Raw genomic sequence first — 24,629 nt, forward strand, 5'->3', positions numbered from 1 at the left:
CTTGGGATCTGGTTGAAGGTGAGATGTCCTGGGGTTGGCTCCATTTTAGAGCTCAGGTTCTTGATGACATGGGAGATTTCATCTCTTGTACCTCACCTGCTGAAGGTCAAACCTTCACACAGATCTTTATCTTTCACATTTTATATGTATCTTTTTGTTTCTGATTCACTGTGCAGTCTATCTCTCTCTGATGCTTCCTATGGCTATCCAAGTATGAGGGCTGGCACTGGTTAGGAAAAAAACTCTAATTTCAGGAGAGACAGAGCTCTGGAAAGAGTGACAGTTGATACCTTCTCAACATGATTGAAGATGAACCAAAAGCTACTCAGGCTGCTCCAAAATATATCAAAGATGGCATAAAGACTCCATCTGTGACCACCAGCCTTTGGCTCAGGATCTAAATGAAGCCATGTAAACTATCTGTGGACAGAACAAACACAGCCCTAAGTGCATAATGTGGGAAAGATATACATTTCCCAAACAGCAGGCAAACTGATTTAAAAAAAAAAAAAATGGCCAGAAGAGCAGACCAGCACAGGCTTCTTCTGTGTCTGCTCTGTAGGGCTCAGAAAGGGTAATACAGTACCTGGAGCTCTCATTTCTAAACATGACACAAGGAGCTGGAATTGGTGTTTACACAGTCATTTTAGGGAAGGAAGAGAGTTTAATTTCAAGACCACACCACCTACATGTGTGCCTGGATGTCATTATTGGCAGGTGCATGTAATCACAAAACACCAATCAAATAATAAAAACATTAAGTTTCAACTCAAGATCAAAAGAATGAACCAAAACCTGCAACTTGGCTCAGCCTGATACGCCAGCCACATGCCTTAATACCTATAGCTTCAAGATTACTCGTTCCTCCAAGGCACATATGTTTGGCTCTATGGGAAAGCTGAGAAGATTCTCCTCCTGGGCCCCCACCTGTAAAATCTGTCAACAGCAGCATTCCTGCGAGTAATGCAATGAAACCAAGCTAGGGGAAATTTCTGGATGGTGAGGTCTTGTAAAGGGGTGTAGGCAAAAGCCCAAGGAGCAGCGCAGCTCAGGTAACTGATACCGGTGTGCAGATGTCCAGCCATGCCTGCTGAGGGCTTGCATTACCCCTTGGGGATGAAAGTGGCTGAGCAGGCTGGTCAGGGACAGATGGGTGACAATGCAGCATTATCAAAAGCGGAAGAGATGGTAGCATGGCACTGACCAGAAATAAATGTCCTTCCAAGACTAGGGTCACATGGCCATTATTTAGGTCATTTAAAAACTACATTAGATAAGGAGTTGAAGAAGACATGGCTTGGATCAGTCCAGCACTAAGTTCTCAGGGCAAAGCATGAGGTAGGATTTAATAACTTTTCCCTCAGTTCTAATTTCCATTAAGTGGAAGGTTTTGTGCCTGCCAAAACCAGAAGGCAAGGGTTCTTTGAAATACTTGGCTAAATACTGCTCTTACTTGCACCAGGAGAAGCATGGATTTAATTCCACAACAATCTTTGGAACTCACCCAGGCCTCTGGTGCTCAGGACAGGAGCCTACCTGATGTCATGTCCCCTGCTTCATCCTTCATGCAGCTGCTGCTTGTGTCTGTCCAAAGCACAGAACAGTTGCCCCGTAACCCTGGCGAAGTCAGTCTCCGTCAGGCTGTGATGCAATACGGCTTTCTTGAGGTTTTATTCTTTCTAAGCTAACTAGCTGCTAGCCACCGGAACTGGTGTTTTAGAGTCACTAAATTGCAGTTTGGCATAGTGAGTCCAGACAAGTGGGGAAGAAAGGAAAGAGAGCAAGACATTTGTGCACGCATAGTCCAGGTCAACAGTGGTTTATTAAGTCCCATTAACCATATGGTCACGATTATAATAAAAGTCTGAGTTATGGCCAGTGACATGTGTAAACCACCCTGCCTCCTCAAAATCCGATATATATATGATGGGTGTAGATTCAATGTGAACACAGACCTATATCACAGGGGGTTTTAACTGTTTCTGATCCTCAGGGGAAAGGAAGCAAGACATGAATGCAATCTGTCTGTTTGATGACTCTCCAGCTCAGCAAAGCCTCTCAAAAGATACAATCTCTCCTGCTACTGCTCTCCTTTCCTTCAAGGGCTTGCTGCAACTGCTCAAATTGGGAGACCGCTATTACACCACTGGACCCCAGCCATCAGGATATGTTTCCAAGTACCAGCAGTGGGCCAGTTCCTGCTCCCTCCCCGTCTGCCTTGTGAAGAACCTGCACGGCTCCTTTGAGTTCCCCTCAAGCTGGATGGATGTAATTCAGAACAGAATTTGGCTTTGCATGTTTCTGAGCAGTTTTGTAATGGGCTAGCTCTGGACTGAAACACCTGCGGGCCAATCCCTGGTGAGAAAATATTCTTGATGCTGTGAAGACATCACATTTCTTTTAGTATCACCCATGGGAAGTGTTCAGAGGATTCAGCTGGCATGTAATTATTTGACATGTGAGATACAAAGGCTTTTCAGCTATTTCCTCCTCAAAGAGACAAGGTAAAAAAAGGCACTGGCTAACACAAGTCATGATATTGGTAACAAGCTACAAAGAAAATTCGGAGAGCATGAGTAAGAAGAAGCAGCAAAATTTTCTGAGGTGTTTTCTTGACCAGGACAGAGAAGGCAACAAACAGGGAAAAGGAATATGTAATTTAAAAAATTCTTTCCATTTTATTCATTGCAGGAGTTATTAACCCCTGGAAGGAAATTGAAACACGTGAATTTTTTCTTTGGAAAATTTCCTTTGAGAAAGAAAGACTGAACTGTCCATGAAGAGCAGTGACTCCTCCTGTGCTGCCTCTTCTGCTGCGCAATGTGGCCACGGCTCCTCTGGCTCCCTTACCAGCAGCTGCAGGAGGCTGGGAGTCATCCCAATTTGCCCCCAGAGTCTTGCAGCCACAGACAAGGGAGCCAGGGGAGCCATGCAGAGGCTTGGAGTCTCATGCAGAGCTTGCTGCCAGCCCAGCAGTGGTCCCTTCAGCTCCTGCTCCCTCATCGCCACCCCTCCTGGGAGGCAACTGAGGCCTTCGTAGAGGCAGTTGTACTGGCAGCTTTGCCTTATTGATTCTGGCTGCTTGCCTTGAAGTCTCCGAGTCTGTAAGATAACTGCAATGCAATTCACACTCTGTCTTGTCTTTCCAAGTGATTAATTTGCTGGAAAGGTTCTCTTCCCTCAGTGCTTCTTCCTTTGCTTGTGTGTTAGTGTCTTCTCCTCCCACATGAACACAAACAAGGCTGATCTCTGCCTCTTGTAAACTGGGGCATCTTTGGTGACTCCTTGCCCTAGTAGAGGTTTCAGATGGTTGGTCTTTCACCATAAGGAATGATAGTATAGAAGATATTTCCATTTCCTGGCTCTGAGGAGAATCAAAATCCAGCTCTTCATGATTTGAGTCCGTCACCACTAAGCCACGGTAAGACTCCCCCTCTACTTGTCACTGTTACAGGGTTGATCTGAAAAGCAGCGGAATTTGTGCCCTCTTCTATGCCAGGAGGGAGGCTGTTGGCAGAGAGCAGATGGGCGCAGTGAGGTACGGGCTGACACGGCTTGTGGAGCAGCAGGGGCTGGAGTGGCTGCTGAGGAAGGCCCAGAATTTGGGAAAGTTTATACAATATCTGCATGCAGCAGTGGTCAACGTGCAAACCTTGCTGGGGATGATACCTCAGCCTGTTCTACCCTCAGGCATCTGAGCAGCCTGCAAAGCAAACACCACAGCTAAGCACTTCCTAACGTGCCTTCATCATGCCTAAACCATGTACCCATCCATCCTCTCTCCCAGTGCGGCTGCATATCCAGCCTCAGCCCAAAGCCAGGCAAAACTCAGCTGCTAGTACTTACCCAAGCACCCCCTTCCAACATATTCTCCCACTCACCCCCTCCCTTCAGCAGTTTCCTAAATCTCCATCTTGAGGAGTGATTTGCCTCCAGGACTCCAGTTCTGCTGGAGGAAAGACCCTGGTCAGAAGCACAACTTGCCTTTCCATCACTGAGAGCTGGAGAGTTTAAGACAGCAAAACCTAGGACATAAATAAAAATTTGGTTGAGACAACACTGAAAAGTGCCAGACGTGCAAAGAAATGACCTAAAAGGTAAAAGTCAAAGATAAATAAGAACAGTCCGTGTAAACTGTGTGCTCATCTTAACAATAAACAGAGCGGCAACCGCAGAGAAACTTGAAAGGGCTCCACTCTGCAAAGATGAATGGTTTGCTGAGCCTGCTCCGGGCTCCATTCGAGGGGCTTCGGCATGAGTAATTGGGTGTGAGAAGCGCTTGCTCACCAGGGCTGGAGCAGGCGAGCTCCAAGAAGGGGGAATGCGTAATGATCGCTGGGGTTATTTATTGTTTCATTTGCTCATTAGCTTGGCATCACCTTAAGTCTCCAGCCGCAGCACGTGACAGCTTTGAACTGGTGCCCCTGGGTGTCACGGACGCTGTGACATGCAGTTTTGATGTGTGCCCCATAGCTCCCGTAGGATTTCCGCTCTCTGGTCTGCTCAGCCCAGCCGTCCGGTGGAGGATAAATCACTCTCCAGAATGGTTCAGGGGTTTATTGGTATTATCTATCATTGCAGAGTCCACGTCTGGATGCATGCAAGCTTACTGTCTCTCAACAGGGAGGGCAGGATTTCAGTGTGCTGGGAGAGCTAAAACATGGGGAGCTAAAGCCTCGTGGGTTTCCCTAGGCTTGCTATTCATCACAGTCAGTGTGCGAAACTGGAGACAGGCTGTGGGATATAGCACGGTCAGCTCTCGCTTAAGGCTCTTGCCTACAGAGGGGAGCCAGCCTGTGCATCGCTCCCCGAGAGCGGGGAACGCAACGGGGCCAGCCCTGCTCTCTGCTGCTCTTGGCCAGACTGGCTGAACTTGCACTCCTGTTATCTCCTGGAGGGGGTCATCTTCCTTGCAGGCATTGTGTGGCCCTAGCAGTACTGTGGAAGATGTGATGTTGAAAGATAAGACCAAGGAAAAAAGAGGAACTTACAGAGAAATCATCAGTTCGCGGATATCAGCATCAGCCCAAAAGAGCTGGACTATTGCCAGTCCACTGCTTGCAAATGTAACCTATAACAGAAGACTTTATTAAACACATTACGGACTTCATCAGGCCGTGTGCACAAAGAAAGACTGTCAATACAAACATCTTGTGCCATGAGCCACTTTCATTCCTTTAATTAGCAACAATAGTTCTCCAGCCTAAAGAAAGCCTGAGTTGCAAGCGATGGATAGAGACCACAGTCTTCTTTAAGCTACCTTGATGTCACTCATGACCATGACAATGTGTCATATGACTGCCATGATAAAATACCAGCTTAGCAAAGCTGCATTGGTAGGAGGATGCCAAGAAAACACCCCTGTGACTTGAGAAAGGTGAATAAGATCCCAAACTGCATTGCAGTAGCATTTACAGTACCCTTATTCTTCTGCTAGCAGATCTGGTCTGCTTGACTTTTCCTCTCTTTTTACTAAGTAAAGTTTGACAGTCTTCTGTGTTAACTGCTTGCTAGAGCATACTGCTTAGGGTGAGCCTGGGGAAAATATCTACAGGCAGGAATAAGCACATCATCAAGCCTCTTGATAGATGGATCCACTGCCTGACTTAGTATATCCTAGTGATAAGTATAAAAAGAGGAATGAGAACTCAATGGTAAAAGAAACATGGGAGCTCCTCTTTTCTACCTTTCAGAAAAGCCAGCTAGTTAGCAAAAGCCAATGCAAACAATGAAGCATTTAAACACAGAGTAAAAGGCAGCTGGCTTTGAGTTCTGTTGGGTGGAACCTCAAGAGTTGTCTGCTGAGAAATTTGTGCACTCAGACATTGAAAACTGGAAACTGGAGGTAAGAGCATTTTTGAAGCTCCTAGATGTTGGGAGAGAGCTTATGTCCTTAGCTTGTATCCAACACAAGATATCTAGCAGCAATAAGCACTTGGCTTGACCATAATGGAAAAGGTAATGTATTATCTGCCCAGGATGATGGATTTGACGGATGTTAGAAGGCAAAAAAGATTCTTTCAAAGCTGTGGACTCACTCACAAATATAAGGAGGGTTTTGTGAGTGTCTGTAAGTGTCTAGGAGGCATCATCCCAGCCTCTCCGGAAACAGCCAGAATGACAATGTTCATAGGTCATGTTCTCAGCAACCAATCTGGCACAACCATCTTGCAAATACCTCTACAGTCTCTCTGCAACTTGCAAGCTCCAGATAATGCTGACACTTAGTATTCCCCTGATCTCTCCCTGACCGCTTTTCCACCTTCCCATCCCAGCTCCATGCAACACAAGCAGCAGATCACCTTTCTTAGGGCTGTTTTCCCACGTTTTTCCTGTGGTGCTCTGTTCTGTCATATGCCCCACATATGTGCCAGATTTTGGTTCTGTGGGGCTGCAGGCAGAGAGGCAGCTGCATGGCATGGGTGCTATGCTTATTAGCACACTTCTTTCTCAGGTCCCAAAACCGGATGTCTCTGAAACGCTGTGGTGGCAGTCACAGTTCTCTGCAGTCCCTCCTGCACCAGCAGAGAGGAATGCAGGGATAAGCAAAGCCAGCCCCACTGCAAAGACGACCCCATTCTCTTCTCACTAGCCATGAACATGTGGCAGATCCATGTCCAGGCTTCTCCCATTGCTCCACCTGGAGCCATCTAAGTGAGTGCAGATGCAGTGCCCAGGTAACTGGACCCTGGAGGAAGATGAAGAGGCCCTGGAAACCTGCAGGAACAGAGCTCTCCAGCTGAAAAACCCAAATGTACCTTTGTGATGCTGGATGACAGACACATTAAAGGCATCTATTTCACCTCCTTAGAGCCAGATGCCTCCTCCTTCCTCCGCTGGGCAGAGAGCTGGCTCAGCATGGAGTTTTCTCTCCCATTTCTTAGGGATGTCAGTCAAAGCCAGGCTCTTGGAAGTTCAAGCGTGGCCAAAAGGAAGCAGATTTCAAAACACACCCCTCCCTGCTCTCCCCCCTTCCTAGGCCTTTTGTTTCCAGTTCCCCCTCCTCTCATCAAAGGAAGAAACAAGAAAAGATTCTGGAGTCACCAAGCCATGATCTATCATTCTTTCAGGGAGTTTCTTCTAATATTAATCAACACAAGCCTCTCTCCCTGCTTTCCCTGCCCCAAGGGAGCAGCAGGCTTGGAAAGCTCAAGCGGGTTTCGGATGGGTCTTGCAGCAAAATTCCTTAGTTCTCAGTTGGAGTGAGATGGTGTTGGGGCAGTTGCCAGGCTTTCTGAGATTCTTGGAAGATAAGTAAGATTCACTGCCTATTGCCTAGCACTGTGACGGCGTAGGACACCCAAAAACTCTGCTGTTTTCTGCAAAGCAACTGGCAGCTTCATCTTGCTAATTAGGGCAAGAGCTGTGATTGATGACAATAAAGAAGGTGAGGCTCCAGCCAGCAGCCGATGACACTTTCTGTATTTTGCTTTTCAACCCTGGACTGGATTTCAGAAGCATGAAGATTATGCTAAATATGCCAGCAGCTGACAGACCTCCAGTGGTGGCCTCCCTGTGACACAGAGTGAGAGCACAATTTCTCAGGCTGCTTTTTGCCCTTCAGGCCCCTCCTGTTGGACTCTCAGGGGGTGCCAGCAGAGTGACACAGGAGTGAGCTGTTCCCTCCTTGTGCCTGGTGGTGACAGCTTTGCACTGGGACATAAGGCAAGTTTGGGCTGTTTGGAGGGTGCAGAGGAACTGAAAGAGGTGGAGAAGTTGCTTTGTTCTGCAGTCTTTCTTCCCAGGAGGCATGAATGCCTCTGGTGTTAAGCTTGGCAGATGAGCCAAAGAATGTCCTCAGTGGCTGCCAAGTGGAACACTTCTGTCTATGCAGTTCAAGATGTTGCCTGACCTCCCCTCAGGCCAGGGCTTGAGTCCCTAGATGACAAGAGGCACACAAGGAGGTCCCAACTCCTCCTTACCAGGAGGTAAAGCAGGTGTCTGTCCAGTCAGTGTTTAATCCTCTGCAGAGAAAAAGACAATTTCAGGTTTCCAAGCAATTTTAGAAGAGGTTCCTCTTCCCTCCTCCGTATCTTGCTCCCATGCCACCCTCTTGGCTGGGGTTAATTAATTTTCTGCTGTGGTCATCATTGGTGATTTGCACGTTTTGCAGAATGTCATTTACAAAACCTTGCACCCATGCTGCTGGTATAATTTGGCCACTAGATTTCCTCCAGTCCAGTAAAACCACAGTGAAGGTGCCCTGATTTTTCTGCTGCCTTCATGGATCTTGCCATAATCTCTGACCTCAACATCCCTTTGACTTTTCCTTTCTTTTGTTATTTAATTAGTTTAATTTAAGCATCAACAGCCATGAACAGCTACTAAGTAACTGTCTTACTAATCCTCCTGGTAGCCTTAAAAGCACAACAGACAAGACAGAGAACAAACAGGAACCTACTAAAACCCTGCACGAGAAGTGCTGAAGCATAAGTGGATCACACCACCCTTGAAAGATCTCCCTGAGAGTCAAAACAAACCACAGAAGGCTTTGCTGACAAAATAATGTGATCTCCTGAACACTTTGGTTAAGGCAGCTAATTAATGACAGTTAAACATGGTGACCTGAACCTCCTCTGCTACCAAGAACAGGGATTGCCTCTAAACCATACCCATGTGAGTGCTCAAACTGATTTGCAGAGGTGTCCTTTCAGACAGCAGATGATCTTGTAACAGCCCTTTCAATATATGTTACCAGCAATAAAGGTGTCCTTTCTAGATCCATCTCCAGAACACCCTTGACATATTTTATTTACTTTTTAATTTCAGTTTAAAGGGAGATGATTTCACACTCCCCAATTTCTTATTTTCACTCTCATTGTTTAAATATTTACCCTGCAAGATGTTCTTTTTCTTTTTTTTTTTTTTTCGCAAATATCAGACTAAAGCGACATAAATATTGATACAATGTTGAGGAATAGCTTGGAGTTATATGTGTCCCATCTTCTTACAGAGATCAGGATTGCCAAGGAAAAAGCATAATACTTAATATGCTTTTAAAATTCCTTTTTAAACTCAGCATCAAGATCTGCTGGCTCTGGGTCAGACCTTGTTCATTGACTTTACCACAGAGCCAGGTTTCAGGCCTCTCCAGGGCTGTCCTGCTTCAATAGACCTCCCCTCAGAACCTTTGCAATAGAAAACCTCACTATAGTCACTATATATGATTAATACAGTAGCATTAATTACTTGCCTTGTGGTGTCTTACATGGCTCAAGGATAATCACAGATACAGAATTAAAAACACCATCCCTGTCTTGAGAATCTAACAATCTGGCTCTGGTAGACCCAAGTGCCTTTCAAGTTAAGGTCCAACCCTGATCTAAATTTCTGTTGAGGCTCATCTCAGAAGATTTTTCGTTGAATGTTTGAAAGATTTGCCAATAACTTGGGAGGGAAGTGCTGAAATTCCATTGATTTTGGTGAAAATTTCCACAGAAAAATACTTCATATTAGAATTTTTACAGCTATAGAAATTGTGCTGGAATTTTAAAAACACTATATGATTTGGTCTGTTTTATCTTATTTGATTTCATTTATTTTTATGTTCTTGTTTCCACTACTTTACTGCACATCACCATAAGCACATGCCAGAGAAACACTTGGAATTAGCATAGAAAGGATAGCAAATATAATGCAAAAGGGAAGGAAGACAAAATGGTATTTTGAAACTTGACACATTTCCAAAACTGGAAGCAGTATTTTTCTGAAACAAAAGCATTTTTAAATGTCTGAAATGATCTTAAAATTCTGCTTCACTGTAAATTATAAACATATTAGTTTTCATTTTCAGTTTGAACAGAAAGAAAACTCATTGGCGACGACACATCCTGTACAAGTGGCATTTGGAGGCTGAAGCAGCCCTTAGTCTGTCTTTAAGAAGGAGGGATGACAAGAGGCTGGCATGCAGTGGCTGTTAGCATTTCCAAGATGCTTTGTATTAAGGCAGGACAGAAGAGTTGACAGTCTCTTTGCAGTTCTGTGGTTAGCTGTCTACAGGCATGCAGTCATTACTTTATATTAATGTGAGATGTGAACATTGTTTTGCTGGTTATAATTATTCTCCAAGTGGTATAACCTTAAAAATTACAGCTTTGGAGAATCTCTGTAGTTCTTCCTGGGAGTCCCTGCCTGGATCAGTTCCCAATAATGAGATTTTCTAAAGGGGTTGCAAATGTATTGATTGATTTATTTGCTTTTGGATGCTAATTAACTTTGATGTTCCGCAGCCACGCTCCTGGCTGCCATACTGCGTGCTGAGGAACAGCAGGGACAGGCCTCCACTTACGACAAAGACCACAGCGGGGGTTAGATGGGAGCGAGTGTTGCTGTTATGTGTAGCATTTTGCTCCTGCACTCAAAGTAGAAACGTTTCTGAGGAGTCCCTCTTTTCACTAGACACCCCAATGGACAGGAGCAAGAACATCCCTGTGCACAAGGCATTTCCAATATGGCCAATGCAAATTGAGATGCCCTGTTATGGGGCTGCCCTCTAGCAAACTGAGAATGTGAACTGCCCACACTCCAACAGGGAGGTATACCTTCTGGCAAAGGTTGATTTGCAGCCACCAAGACCCCTGGCTTCCACCCCAGCCAGAACAAAAGCAAGGCAAAAAAAATCTGAAACAGTTGTTTAAGCAGTGACAAAAGGGATCAGCCTTGCTTTATCTCCACAAAAGACAGTGTCATCTGTCTTTGAACCAACCTGGGTTGAGCAGTCTGTGGTTTCAAGGCAGGATGGGAGATGACGTGATTAAGAGTAGCCCTGTGGCGGCGAAGGACTTGAGGGTGCTGATTGATGAGAAGCTGAATATGAGTCAGCAATGCACATTTGCAGCCCAGAAGGCCAGCCGTATCCTGGGCTGCATCAAAAGAAGTATGGCCAGCAGGTCAAGAGAGGGCATTCTGCCCCTCTGCTTCTCTCTTGTGAGACCCCACCTGGAGTATTATGTCCAGTCCTGGAATCCCCAGCATAAGAAGAATAAGGAACTGTTGAAATGAGTCCAGAGGAAGACCACAGATGATCAGAGGGCTGGAGCACTTCTGCTATGAGAACAGCTGAGAGAGTTGGGGTTGTTCAGCCTGGAGAAGAGAAGGCTCCGGGCAGAATTTATAGTGGCCTTCACAAGTACTTGAAGGGGGCATACCAGAAAGTTGGGAGGAACATTTTGCAAGGGCATTTAGTGATAGGATGAGGGGGAATGGCTTTAAATTAGAAGGGGGAAGATTTAGATTAGCCATTAGGAAGAAATTCTTCATTATGAGGATGGTGAGACACTGGCACATGTTGCCCAGGGAAGTTGTGGATGCCTCCCCCTAGAAGTGTTCAAGGCCAGGCTGGATGAGGCCTTGGGCAGCCTGGTCTGGTGGGAGGTGTCCCTACCCATGGCAGGGGGGTTGGAACTGGATGGTCTTTAATGTCCCATCCAATCCAAACCATTCTATGATACTATGATTCTGTATTTCAGCACTGACCTCCCTACCGAACCTGCCAGCAAGGGGCTGTTTAGCTGTACAAGCAAACATGGTGATGCATTCAGAGCTGTGGAGTCTAAGGCTAGCATGAAAACCAAGCTGCTCTTCTCACACAGGCAAGTACCATCAGTAGTGATGACTTCCAGTAATACTGAGCTTTCAGTGGGATCTTAACCAGAGCTTTCCCCTCCACCACCAGAGCCCCTCAGCACACGTCAAAATGAGTTGCTGGAAAGCCTAGAAGCACACCCAAGCCCTTTGGGTTCATGTTGCTGTAGCACACCTGAGGCCAAGCAGGAGGAATTTAGGAAGCAACATAGGTAGCTAATGCCACGCACAGGCATTCCCTCCTCAGCCCAGTGGACTGGTAGCCATTTGCAAACATATCAAAATTGGCTCACCTTCAGCTATGGTCAAGAGTACGCTTCAAGGTCCAAGTGAGGCTGCAATGTCTAAACTGTTTGAATGCTGGAAGAGCAAATCCATGTTTTTCTTCTTTACTACCTCCCTCTTCACTCCCTTTTTGTTTTTTCTTAGTGCACAGCAGGTCCAAGTGAAATAGAAATGGAGGGATATACTCATTTCTTCTGGTAGTGGAAAAAAAGAGTTGGCCTCTTTTACAGAGGAAACAATCCTGTGCTTACTGAACACCATTTTAAGAGCCCTGGCAGTAATGTTTACATGATGCTGCACCTACTAGAGCAACATGTATGATGCCCACATTTATGGTAGCAGCATCCTCAGCTATCATTTTGCCATACCAATCATAAGTCAGTAAGACCTCCCGCATGTTGCTCATGGCACCCTGGCTTTGTGCCTCTCCTCCAACCAATTAGTACCATGCTGTGAGTATCAAGCAGTTTGCCGCAGTGCAGAATCAAGCCATAAATTCATTGTGGGGACCTGAGCTATAATGTCCATTCGGATGTCTACACCACCAGGATGAAGCAGGCTGTAACCTGAGGCCACCAGAAAGCAGGCCCTTCCCTTCTGGTCACAGAGTCACCCTTAGAGCGGAAAGGACCAGGTGTCTACTGCTGCTGCTTAGCAAGGATCCCATCTGTCTTGAGCATGGTGTTTTGACCACAGGACACAACATGCTGCCTTTCCTTTCAGTTCTGTCCAAAACTCTGGGTAGTGGCCTCAGTACTAATAAGTGAGAAAAGATTTTGAGATCTGGACACATCCTGTTAACCGTTTTTTGCTCTCACATCTAAAAACCCGGTCTATAAATGATGCCAAAGAAAATGTGAGTGAGGAAAGCCCCAGTTAACCTGGACAATTCACTCCCAAGCAGGATGCAGAGTCTCAGTGGACTTAAACTGAGATAACAGCAACTCTGCACCACTGGAATGGATCTACCATAGATAGATGGTCCAATTGGGCAAAATCAGATAGTTTCCATGTTGCAGTGAGAGACAGAAAGATGAAAGGGGGCAAGAAAATCTGTGGAGACACCCATTCCTGCTCCAGACACAGAAGCAGCAGAGAGTTAGTGCTGCTCATCAGTGGTGGATGCATGTATCCTTCTAGAGAGCAGGCAAGTAATGCAGTATAATCATTCATTCATAACAAAGGGAACATTGGGCTCCTGCCTCCTCTCGCTTTCTAATTCAGTCCCAGATCCCCCAGGATTATTCGGATATCTAACTCCTCTCTAGATACATACTTCCTATTAATGCTAATGAAATGTTTCTAAATAGGAGGCAGATGTGTAGATCCTTTAGAAGACTCAGGATCCTGGTAGACACTGATTTCTGTCAATTATAATTCATCTTTTATGCTAGTGGAAATGAGAACAGAATTTAGCTCGTTGCTCTCAGAGCACTTACTGTGTACATGTGCCTTCATGCACTCAAAGAATAGACATTTCTAATTACTAGGGTGGTTAAATTTTATTCTCAACAGCAGCAAGGAAACATATTGCTTTCTGCAGATTGAATTCTTTAGAAACCTATGACATACTTTCGTGACCTCTTTTTGAGCACCCACTTGGCATCTTTTATTTTATGTCATTCTTTTTTCTCTTCCTTACAATTTCTGTTTTGAAATTGCAGGTTGGAAAAATACAGCTGTCAGTAGACCCACTTCTCCTTTCTTCACCAGCTCCTCTGGTCAGCTGCGCATTGTTTTCCCTTTGCTTTATGTTTCCTGTTACATCTTTGGGATTTTCCTTTTCTCATCTCTTCACGATGTTGGGCTCCTTGATTTCTGGAGCATTTTGATACTTTGAAACTTTTTCAGTATATTCTCTTTCCAGGGTCTCTCTGAAATCTGTTTGGTCTGCTAACTGTACTTCCCATTACTGATGCTAACAGCCAAACTTTGATTTCATGCAGGCCAACACTTTTTGTGTTACACTAATCAGGACACAGCAATGCAAGCCATCTCTGTACGTCCAGTGGCATCTGGATGTTTGATGCATGGCCAAAGTGTCTTGGTATGGATTGTGGTAACACATAGAAGTGTAAAGCCTAGGTTCCAGTGCTTGAGCTCCAGGAACTCAAAACTGTAGTCTTGACATTTCATGCTGTGTTGAATGTGAAAAAGTAGCCAGGACTGAAGTCCTGAATACAAGCAGCTCTTAATCACCCCATATGTAGAGGAAAACAGCTCCTTGAAGTCCAACAGCCGCTGCAGCCTCCCACATGCTTCACTTGTCAAAGTCCTGCAAGTGACCAAAATTCTCAACTTTCCTTTCAGAGATTTTCTAAATCTCTGCTGTCTCTTTTGGGTTTTCCTGTCTCTAGTTTTCCATTGACTGACAAAACCCAAAACCATGAAGGTTATCAATTTCCAAGTCCCACTCTACCTTGGCAGATCTGTAAGCTCTCTGAAAGAAAACAAACAAGCCATCAGCGCAGCATTCATTTTCATTCCTCCAAGGAGAACCAGAGAAACCAGCAGCCTTTTGTCTTCCTATGCTTTCTAGAGCACTTCAGAGAGCAAACCACTTTCACTCACAATGGAGCACTCTCACTTTCTCTCTGTATCTTTAATCCCACCCACTGGCTGGGCCAGGCATGTAGGATGGGTGAATCCATACCTTATGGTATCTGTGGTAGATACCTTACCGCCTCTCGTTGCCCAAGACCAGCATGCTGACCCCCAAAGAAATGTTGGGATTTCCAGCAATGTGATGAAAGCATTCCAAATCAAGCCTCAAGCATCATCCAGTCTCCAACACAGTCTAATCTATGTGAGAGGCTTTGTGAAACAGTGGCAGATGAGCTGGACTTAGTAAGGCTCTGTCAGCTGCTATGAACTGCAGTAGAAATCCAGCTATTGTCCAACAGTTCAAGCTGTCTGCAACAAACGACTGGGTGCTATGGGATCATTCTCTGAGCTTTCAGACAATGAAGGGACTGTTTTTTTCCCAAGCCTCCTCACTGACTGCCACATTTAATGAAGATACATATTAGGACAGTCATCACCTTAGGTGGCGAGACCATCAGTTGTCTTCTGCAATGAAAGTGGCTCTTTTTCCCCATCCTTTTATTTACTGAAGTTTATTGAGAGAGACTGCGAGAGATGAATTACCCCAGTTGAAAAGTCTGGGCCTGTTAAATCTCGTAGGGTGGCTAGCTGGGCAGCACTATTGCAACACAAATATGACTTTGGCACATAGCATCTTTGTTGGCATCCCATTAGCTGCTGCAGAGACGATTATTTCTTTATTGCTAAACAGAGTCTGTCAGTGGCTTAGGGCACTTCTGTGAAAAATGTAACAGAGGCAGAGTAATAATTCAAAACACACCAGACTAGAAAGCCATAGTTCGTTGTATCAGAATCCTTCTGCCTGAAAATCAACCAGTTCAGATTGTTCACTGCGGTGAACCAATGCCACAGATGCTTGTGACTTCACTAGAAGCACCTCATCCTTCCAGGAAAGCAGGCTCCCCTTCTCATACACATGATGTTACAAGTACAGAAGTAGAAGGTAGCAGAGAAATTCTCCAAGTGGAAGCTACATCAGCAGAACTGACTCAGAAGAGAAACTTGCTTTTCAAAGTTTTCCATGAGGTGTCAGCTGCTCTTAGGTGAAGTGGTGTTAGCAAGCAGCATCCTGGCTACTTTCTCTCTGTGGGGACTGAACCATTTTAAAACTGTTTTGACTGTAACCAAGGAATTAGAGAGATGGATGAAGCCAGCCGAAAGTGTGACAATCTCCTAAAGGCACACAGATGGTGAGCAGACCCTGGAAACTGATTCACTACTAGCAATCCCTTTCCTGAAGCCATTTTGGACAGTTTTCAGCCTCTCTGAGGACCTGAGGAAACCCTCAACTTCTCCAAGACAAAATGAAGGGCAGGAAAGGAGAAGGGGAAAAAGCATGATTTTTCCTTGAAATGCACATTCATGCATAGTTATTTATTTATTTGCCCTTTGACATGAAGAGAAGCTCATCTCTCAGAGAATGATCACCCATGGAGGTGGGATACAAATTTCATTGCCAGCGCTAATCATGAAAAGATTTTCCCATTTTACCAGAAACCACAACCTCCCATGGTTCCCAGACTGCTCAAGTGATGTATAGCTTGGTAATTGTACTGAAAGATAAAGGAAAACCTCTTCTACGGTTGCATTGATATTGGCCTGATGTATGGGAGTGCTCAGTGCTGGCTCACTGGAGGGTGTCTAGAGACAGCGTGGAATATGCCTTTCTGCCTTCTTCCCACTGGGGAACCTCTGCTGGTGGCAAGCAGCATCCTGAGGGTTGCAAATTACTTTCCCACATCTAACATCCCTTTCATAGCAGCCTTAGTCAGTTTTTGGCATGAGGAGGAGAGTTAAAGAGTTGTTTATGGCTGCTCCAGAGCCTCCTTTGCAGTGCTGCCACTCCTGGGGCACCCTTGCACCAGGGTCTGAAAGGAGCTGCTGGGGGCAGCCCGAAAGTGTAGGAGTGGGGCATAAAGGGTGAAGTCTTGCAAGTGGAAGAGGGAAAAAAGCTTCTGGAGAGAGAAACCGTCACCCACAGCAAGTGACAGAATGGGTCAGTACAAGTGACACTTGACAAACTCTCAATCGATTGTCTATTAGAAACACTGGTTATGGCAAAGCCTGCTAACCAGATGGAATGTGGTATAGAATCCTTCCAGCCTGGTGCTGTATAGAAAAGATGGACAACTAAAGATTTCCAGATAAGCCTCTACAATGCTTACTTTTCCATTTTCCAAAGACAAATGAGTATCCTGTTAAGAATATGGGATTAGATTGTCTAAGCAATCAGGACGAGCGGCCACTAGATGGCACGTCCATCCTTGTCCAAGCTGTATTCCACAGCCAGGACAGTCCAGGATGTCCTGGTTGTCTCACGCTGGCACAGCAAAAGGATGAAATGGTATTGCAGCATCTGCTCTAAGAAAATGCTGGGACACTTTGCAGGCATTTTGTGTTGGGGATCTGCAATCTGATGAACTTTCCTCTGTGATTTTGAAAGGATTTAAAAATAAGCTGCACACCGATTTTGCAAACTTGCTCTCACTGGTTTCAGTGGAGATGGACTGCAGAAAGCATTTATGTGCAAAACAGCTCGTAAAAGGAAATATACAGTGCTTTGTTCTCCCGCAGGAGGGCTAGTGAATTTTTTGGGTAGAACCCACATGAAGCAAGAAGTTATTGGTAGATACTATTTTCCAGATCGTCAGCTGCTGTTAAGTGGTATACTTCCCTCATTTATACTAGCTGAGAGTCTAGTCTCTAGGTCTCCAGATCAGAATTAAGCAAGACATCAAGAGGTCTTTAGAGAAAGGAGCTTTTATTTGAGGGGACTGCCACACAAATTAAATTCGGACCACTTTCTCAGAGTTTTAATCTCAGAGGAACTGGCAAAACAGAAAAGGCCCAGAAACAGGAGTGAAACAAACACATTAAGGCATTTATGCTGTATGGCACACTGTTTTCCATGTGTAGCAACAAATTTCTGAAGTCTTTCAAAGCAGAGTTCCTGTTTAGTTTTTGTCATTAAAAAGCTGGCTTGCACTATACAGAAATCAAAAAGGAAGCGTGTGGATTTCCCTATCAAGTCAGTCTTATGTACCAAAACCAAGTCATGTTCTGGTGCAAAAAGGCCTATACCACCTTCCCCCTCCCCTGTCCAGTGATTTTTTCCACAACATAAAGGATTATAAGTAATGTACAGGGTTTTTAAAATTTTCCCTCAACTTCACTGCTTGTGCAAAGACTGTGCTTTTATTCGACGTTATTTGGAAATTATCACTTTAATTATTCCCTATTTTGTGAATTCAGTAAAGTAACACTTTGCGTTTCACTTGCACACCTGTAAACATCTCTAGCGCTTGTCAGAGTGCGAATCAAACGAGCCCTAGCTCTCTGCTACACAAACAGGATCGCTGGATGACAAATATGTTACTTTTGTGAAAATCAACCAACCAACCAAACAAAAACAACCAACAAATAGCAACCCAAAAATAAATATTTTAATTTCCTAAACACATTTAAAACTGATGGGGAGCATACAGAAAAGCTACACACCTGGGAGGGGAGGAAAAGGGAGTCCCATGTGTTGTGAGCTCTCTAACATTGCTAATCGCTATAGTCATAGTGCCCCGCTGAAACTTTGGGGTACTTATGTGATGCAAACAACAAATAACTGTCCCCAAGAGAAAGCTACTGGAGATCCAGTCAGATTTGAGACTAAAGAGAGACACCAAGTGGAAGAAAGGCACATGACCAGTCAGAAGTTAATAGATCGCAAGGATTTAATGTGAACATGAGGTTCACTGCAGTTTCCCATGCATAAACAGGTGATGTAGCAGTGCATTTGAGCAACTCATTGCCCATGTGGGTGAGAAAAAGCAGGGAGGCAAAGGTGGAAAAGAAACTTCTTTCAATGCAAGATTTGAAACTGGATGCTTCCATAAATGAAATTAAGTTAAGTTAGGTCTCTAAATACGTTTATGGATCTGAGCTTATGTAAGAACTATTACTGTCATAGGATTGTTTTTTCCACTTACTTTGCTCTTTCAGGTAAATTGTGCCAGTGTTGCACACATTTTCATGAGAAAACATCCAGCTTTCAAGTCCCAGCTCCTGAGTGCTTTCATTTACTTTGACAGACCTTGTAATAAGTTCTTCATCTTCAGGTTTTCTAAAGTGTTTATGTCAACTAGACTGAAAGGGATGACTTTTTACCAGTCTCTGGGGCTGTGGGGTGCAGAATCAATACTGCTAACCAACAGCATCTGTCTTAGCACACCTCCAATGCAGATCAAGGAGGATGCTTTCCCCATTGCTGGGAAATGTTCATTCTTCTCAATCAAAGGTAGCAGACAGCTAAAAGAACTGTCAAGATAGAGATGAGTGTTTAAACACACTTATTCAGCCTTGTATCAGACAGAGCTGGCCCAGGTCAACATGGGTGCCAGCAGTGAATCATATGAGATCTGCCCAGATGTGCCCATGTTCCTCTGGTGCCAATTCTGTTCTTCCTTTTTGAAAGACAAGACCATGAACATTTGCATTGAAATTATGATCTTAGGAGGAAAGTAGTCTTATTTTCAGCACTCTGGTTCCTTCTTCCTACTACGCAGGAAAATGCATATACTCATCCAGGCATGTATGTAAAATATGTAAAATAATTTCAGAAACACAGTTAGGGAAAGATACTATGAAAAATAGCTCAAATTTTGTGAGAGGGGTCTCATGGTGTTTTGGCATTTCATAATCTCTCAGTGCAAAGCTGCATGTAAAACCCAGAATATCACTTCAATCTGTAAGTACTAGATCAAAATAAGGTTGTAAGATGAATCAATTGTGCTTCAGCATGTTGCCTTTAGAAACAAGACCCTACTTGGTTCCTGAAGGAATGGTGGATATTCTTCTTGCCCTCTGAACAGGAGGTTGTGATTGAAGGTAGGTTCTCTCCTACAAAAGACACAAGCAAGGTGCATTGTATCTCCAAGGTGAGAGAGCACATTGAAAGAAGCAGATGCTTCTGTGCAAAAAGAACAAGATTTTGGTGTCTAGTATGGAAGCCCCACAAGTAAAGTCAAAAGTTCTTCAAGTGTTGATCCATATCTATGCATATTTAAAAGCACTGAGCTTGAATGTTGCCTCTTTGGAATTAGTTGTAATTGACTGCAAAAGGCACAAAAAGGATTATAAAATTGTTTCAAGTCTTAGCTTCACCGAGTTCCATGAAGTTACACTATGGATATTATTAGCCTAGGCATTCCAAAGTGCTGAACAGAGCTCAGCAGCACAAGCAAGAGCTTCTTAGTGACTGAGATGCTTTCTTTGAAATTCATCTGGCATTTCCTGTCTTATCTGCCTCAAATGAGCAAACCCATGGCAATAGCCATGGTTTCTTCTCAAGCCAGAGATGTCTGTGACCTTCTCACAGTCTGTGGAATGCTTCTTGAGATTTGTATCTGTGAGGATTTAAAACAGACGGACATCCTGGAAAGCACGGGATGGTAAAATTTGTTGATTTGTTCTACCAAATTTCCCACCTGGAAGTCAGACATCCAGCTCATGGGGGCACAGCTCCCATTCTTGCTGGTGGTCAATGGATCACAAAAGCTTAGAGCTCAGAAGTTCCAAAGTTAATGCCTAGGAAGACACATCCTTGTGTGCTGCATTTTCTGCTGTCCATCGACGGGCAAGCAATCATTTCTTGCAAAATACTGAATGTGGGAGTGCAGTCACCTCTGTAACGGTCAGCTGTAAGGGATTCCTACCAGGGTCTAAACTAACCAAGCTACAGAGGAATCTGCTTCCCCGTTACTTGGTGCCTCTTGCAGAACAGTTTTCCTTTGGCTTGTCCAAGTCCAACATCTGCTGAAAAATTTCAATTGCCTGCATTTCTCACTTCAACCAGGGGAGGGCAACTGGTGATCAGGAAAATTATATCAATTTACTAAAGCTGACTTGTTCACTTCGAAGTCGTAAAACTCAGAATGAGCAAAAATAATTAGCCATGAAAAAAAAGCCAGACTACTTTAAAAACACATACTTTGATAAAATTTTTTTCTCTCACACATGATTTAAAATAGCCTCCCCTTGCCCCACAAGCCCTAGCAACCACTGTACTTTCATTGCTGCTCACTCTAACCATTGTTCTTTGTATATGATTAATCTGCTAGTAAATCACAGCTTTTGGCAAGTAAAAGAGGATTCCACTTAAGATGCTGTGAAAGCATTTTTGTCAAATTAGACTTTACAAGATGTGTAATTTTAAATCATGCTTTGCCTTCAATCTATTTTATACTCTGTTATTAAACAGACACTAACAGTGAAATCTAAGTTGTTTGATCATGTGTTGTCTTTGCAAGGAAAACTTGGAATTTAAACAGAAAAAGTACAACAATTCTTCACTATTTTTGAAGTCTTTCCTCTTTATCAAAGCAATTTTGAAAGAATTTTTTTAAAAACTAGGCAGCTTGTGTTTATAATTACAGCACTCATCACTGTATCACTTGAATTTCTCAATGTTTTGGACCTGTTATCTCAGAAATCCTTCCCCTGTTAGTCAATTCAAAGACTTTTTAAGGCAAAGAAATATGCAAATATTATAAATGCATGTCCTCCTCTTTCTGCACTCTCCCTAATGCCAAGGACTAATTTCCTGCTTCTGGTACATGTAGCACTGAGCAGCAACATATGCCAGCTGAACTTCAGATCCCTTCTTCTTAGAGATCCTCTGAGACTACAGCAAAACAGTTTGGTCCCTTCCACTCTGCATCTTGGCAGCTTGCTGCAGAACAACCCTTGAGACCTTTCATACCTGCTTCACAGAGAGAGGTAAAGCAATACCTGTACATAAAATGATGGGAACTTGCTTGCTTGCATCCCACTGTTCCAGGATGTCTCCTAGCCAGGTAGGCATGGTTTTACCAACAGAGGGTGAGAGAGCTGTATCTCCCTCCATTAGCAGCCACTCGTAATTAGTAGTCACGCAGGTAATATCAGTGTTTTTCATGGCAAAGTGGAGGGGCTCTGAGGACTGTGCAGCTTCTCACTACCCAGTGCAAGGCTGCAAATGCTCCTAACGATGCAGCACAGCCAGTTACGTGCAGTGCATTAGTATTCCTCTGTGCCTGAAGAAGACAGACCTCCTGTGCAAATTAACCCGGACCTGAATGAGGCTATATCCCAGGGACTTGGACTTGTGTGCAGACTTCCCATTTACCCACAGAACAGGCCACAACTTGATTGGGTAAAGATTCCTTCTAAAAAGAAAGCACTCATTTAACAGGAATGGTTGTTGTGTTTGAAATTAAGATGACCCAAGGCAAAAGCAGATTCCTTGGCTGAATGACCTATTGACTGGTCTCTGGCTGTGTTTGAAATTGTATTTGGTCTTGGCCCTACAGCCACATAATGGTGGATTTCTCCAGCCTACATCTTTTCTTACAAGCACTTCTGTCTAATCACTAGCTGAGAATCCAGCATACTGTGTACATTGTAAAAGATGCTGTTTACACTTGGGCCTTTAGTTTACCATCTGTGCACAGCTCAGCTGCAACATCTCTGCAGATTTTTCTCCTCAGTTGCCAAGTGCCTGTTGCAAGCCCTCAGAAGAGCATGATTCATTTCAGACTTTCTGATAAAATTCAGGCTCTTTGCAAGCTCTGCTTTAAAGCCTATACCCTGTTCTCAGCAAATGCAGTGGTATAGACTTAATGTTTTTCTACAGACTCACTGATTCATATTCAAGTGGCACTGAAGCATAACCAGTTATACATGCAATCACTGATGCATATGTACCTCCACATTGCCCTTGCTAACACATATATCATTCTCAAAGCCATTGACACAAATTGATTCAGACACCAGAGCTGCTGGCACATACACAATCCATTTGCACTCCACCTTGTAATCACTTTTTATTTTAAACCCATTTTCTTTAAGAAACAACCTTTGCACTAATCCTCACAGGGAATATTTAGAGTCGAGGCTTCCTTTCTCAAAGTAGGACACTTTTTGTAAGAATCAGAAACAAGATACAGGCTCTGTACCTGTAGGTTTGTATACTCTGTCAGTGCACAAATGAGGAAGACTAAGTAAAACAACAGGCACTTGCCCCACAGAGCCTTGTGTGTTAACAGGTAAGCCTTCTGGTTTGCAGAGGATGGGCGTAAACCTGACCAGATGTTTATTTTAAAGACAAAGCCTATTACAGAGAGAAGATAGGGGTGTTTCTGCTGAAGAGTAATTCTGCTTGAAAAGAGATGCTGGAGTGCTGCTGATTTCCAGAGACACACATAGTCCCCAAGACTGGTTGTGAATGAGTTTTCAGACACTACCCCAAATAATTGTGATGCAAAATTTGTTCTTATCTTAGATGCTAACAACCGACCTTACAAACCTTCTGGAAAGAGAGAGGAGTCTAAGAAAATTTAGGTTTATGCCATGGATAGCATGGTATTGCTGTGGGCAGCTGCAGAAACAGAGGTGACAAGACCACACCTACAACAGCCCCTAAGCAGAAGGATTCATTTCACTTCCACCTTACCCTTCCTATTATGCTTCAGCACCTGCATTTCAACTGCCTCTCCCTAGATGAAACCCGCATGCCAGCTGCAGCTGATGAGCCTGCAGTTACCTGCTGGTGGTCTGGAGAAAGGCAAGCAGCCCAGGGCGCTGTATGCAATGTGTGTGGCACTCAGCGAGTGGCACACACTGTCCAGTGCAGGCCCCTTCCACAACCCCTCTGCTCTCATGCTGTCCAAGATGCGTAAAGGAGGACTTGTGATGTGTGTTTGCCCAGTACATGACTACATGCTCATACTGCCAACAATATCTGTGGGATAATATACAGGCTAATGGGAAGGCTGGCTGAGCATCACTGCTGCAGAAGGGGAGAGGGATGTGTCTAATCCAGGTACTTTCAAACTTTTCTCGAAAGTCTGGTGGCATGGTGAGGAATCACCCTGCAGGCAGAGAAAGATGATCGAGACGCATCTTGTTCCTGCAAAGGACAGGGTAAGGTGGCCACAGTACACTTGTCTCACTACAAAGGCCAATCTGTTTTTTGCTCCGCCCAGGAATAATACTTGCTGTTCTTCCTCCTGCCAGGACAGCAGAACCCGTAAAAGTGAGGAATATTGCTCCTCAGAAAGGTGAGGGACCTCCTGACCTTCCCTCATTTTAGGATGGGCTAATTTGGTTTTAGCATTTTTTAAACAGGGATTTAAAGAGGATCATATTACTGCTACTATTAGATTGCCTTATTGCTATTATTTTTATTTCTGTTCTGCCAGGAAAGAAGAGGCAGGATCCCGTTGGGCTAGGTATATCACAAACCAAGAACAAAACCCCGGCACCGCGAGTTGCTGCCCTCTTTGCAAAGTGGATAGGCTTCACCAAACAGGGGAGCCCAGGGAAACAATGCAACAACAGCGTTCAGCAGAGCAAACAGCAGCCCAGCACCTCACACTGCTGTAACCATCGAGGTAAACAAGAGCTTAACGAGGTTTGGATAGGGAACAATGCTGCAGCCCTGCTGATGTTTACAGGGTTCATTCACTAGGGCAGCAAAATTGCCCATGGAAAAATCTCTTAGTGGGTGATGCCGTGAAAATCATATCACCCACTCTCGAATGTACATCACAGTTCCTTTGTGTCTTCAGAATCCTCTGATGCTCTTCATCATCTCCACATTGTATCCTCTTGGTGAGCTCAGGTCTGTCCTTTGTTTCTGCTGGGGGACTGTTCTTGTTTCAACTAGTAAACAAGCTAAACTCCTGTTACAATCACATTCTTGCCTACTGCAAGCTGGCCAAGATTTGATTCTTATTATTCTTAATGATTTATTCCTTCCTTCATGGGTAATCAGGCTTGCTTTCACTTGACTGAGTTACAGCGCACATCCTGCAAGAACATATAAGCTGAATGCAGCTTTAAACATTAAGGTGTGCACGTACCTATTTGATCCGTCAGAAAGGGAGAGCCTTACACGAGCTGGGTGACACAGCAAAGGAAGCAAGGCGGGACAAACGAGCCCAAAGCGATCCCTGGTCTACCCCCGCAGCGGAGCGAGGTGAACTGACCGCAGCAGGGGAAGATGAGATGGTGGCCAAAGCCCAACAGGTGATGGGGGCTGACGGGACCTTTATCCCCGTTAGGGCGGTGAAAATAGGATGTGCGGGCTGTGGCAGCGGGACCCGGGGTACCAAGGCAGGGCAGGA

General features: G+C 44.5%; 1 protein-coding gene and 1 long non-coding RNA gene across 2 annotated transcripts in view; one reads left to right on the top strand and one right to left on the bottom strand.

Annotated features, from left to right (window-relative positions):
* Positions 1-1,919: 1,919 nt before the first annotated feature.
* On the bottom strand, positions 1,920-24,503 carry LOC128852262 (uncharacterized). Its single transcript, XR_008449993.1, has 3 exons — positions 24,366-24,503; positions 4,992-5,071; positions 1,920-4,025 (listed from the first exon to the last, which is right to left on the bottom strand). It is a non-coding gene; the product is annotated as an uncharacterized LOC128852262 (long non-coding RNA).
* CD82 (CD82 molecule) overlaps positions 24,474-24,629 on the top strand; it is a 42,640-nt gene continuing 42,484 nt past the window's right edge. Inside the window, exon 1 of the mRNA XM_054067547.1 lies at positions 24,474-24,531. The gene's annotated coding sequence lies outside the window, so the exon portion shown is untranslated. The remainder of the gene's footprint in view (positions 24,532-24,629) is intronic.

Source organism: Cuculus canorus, chromosome 5 (genome assembly GCF_017976375.1).
Source record: "Cuculus canorus isolate bCucCan1 chromosome 5, bCucCan1.pri, whole genome shotgun sequence".
Classification (NCBI taxonomy): Eukaryota; Metazoa; Chordata; class Aves; order Cuculiformes; family Cuculidae; genus Cuculus; species Cuculus canorus.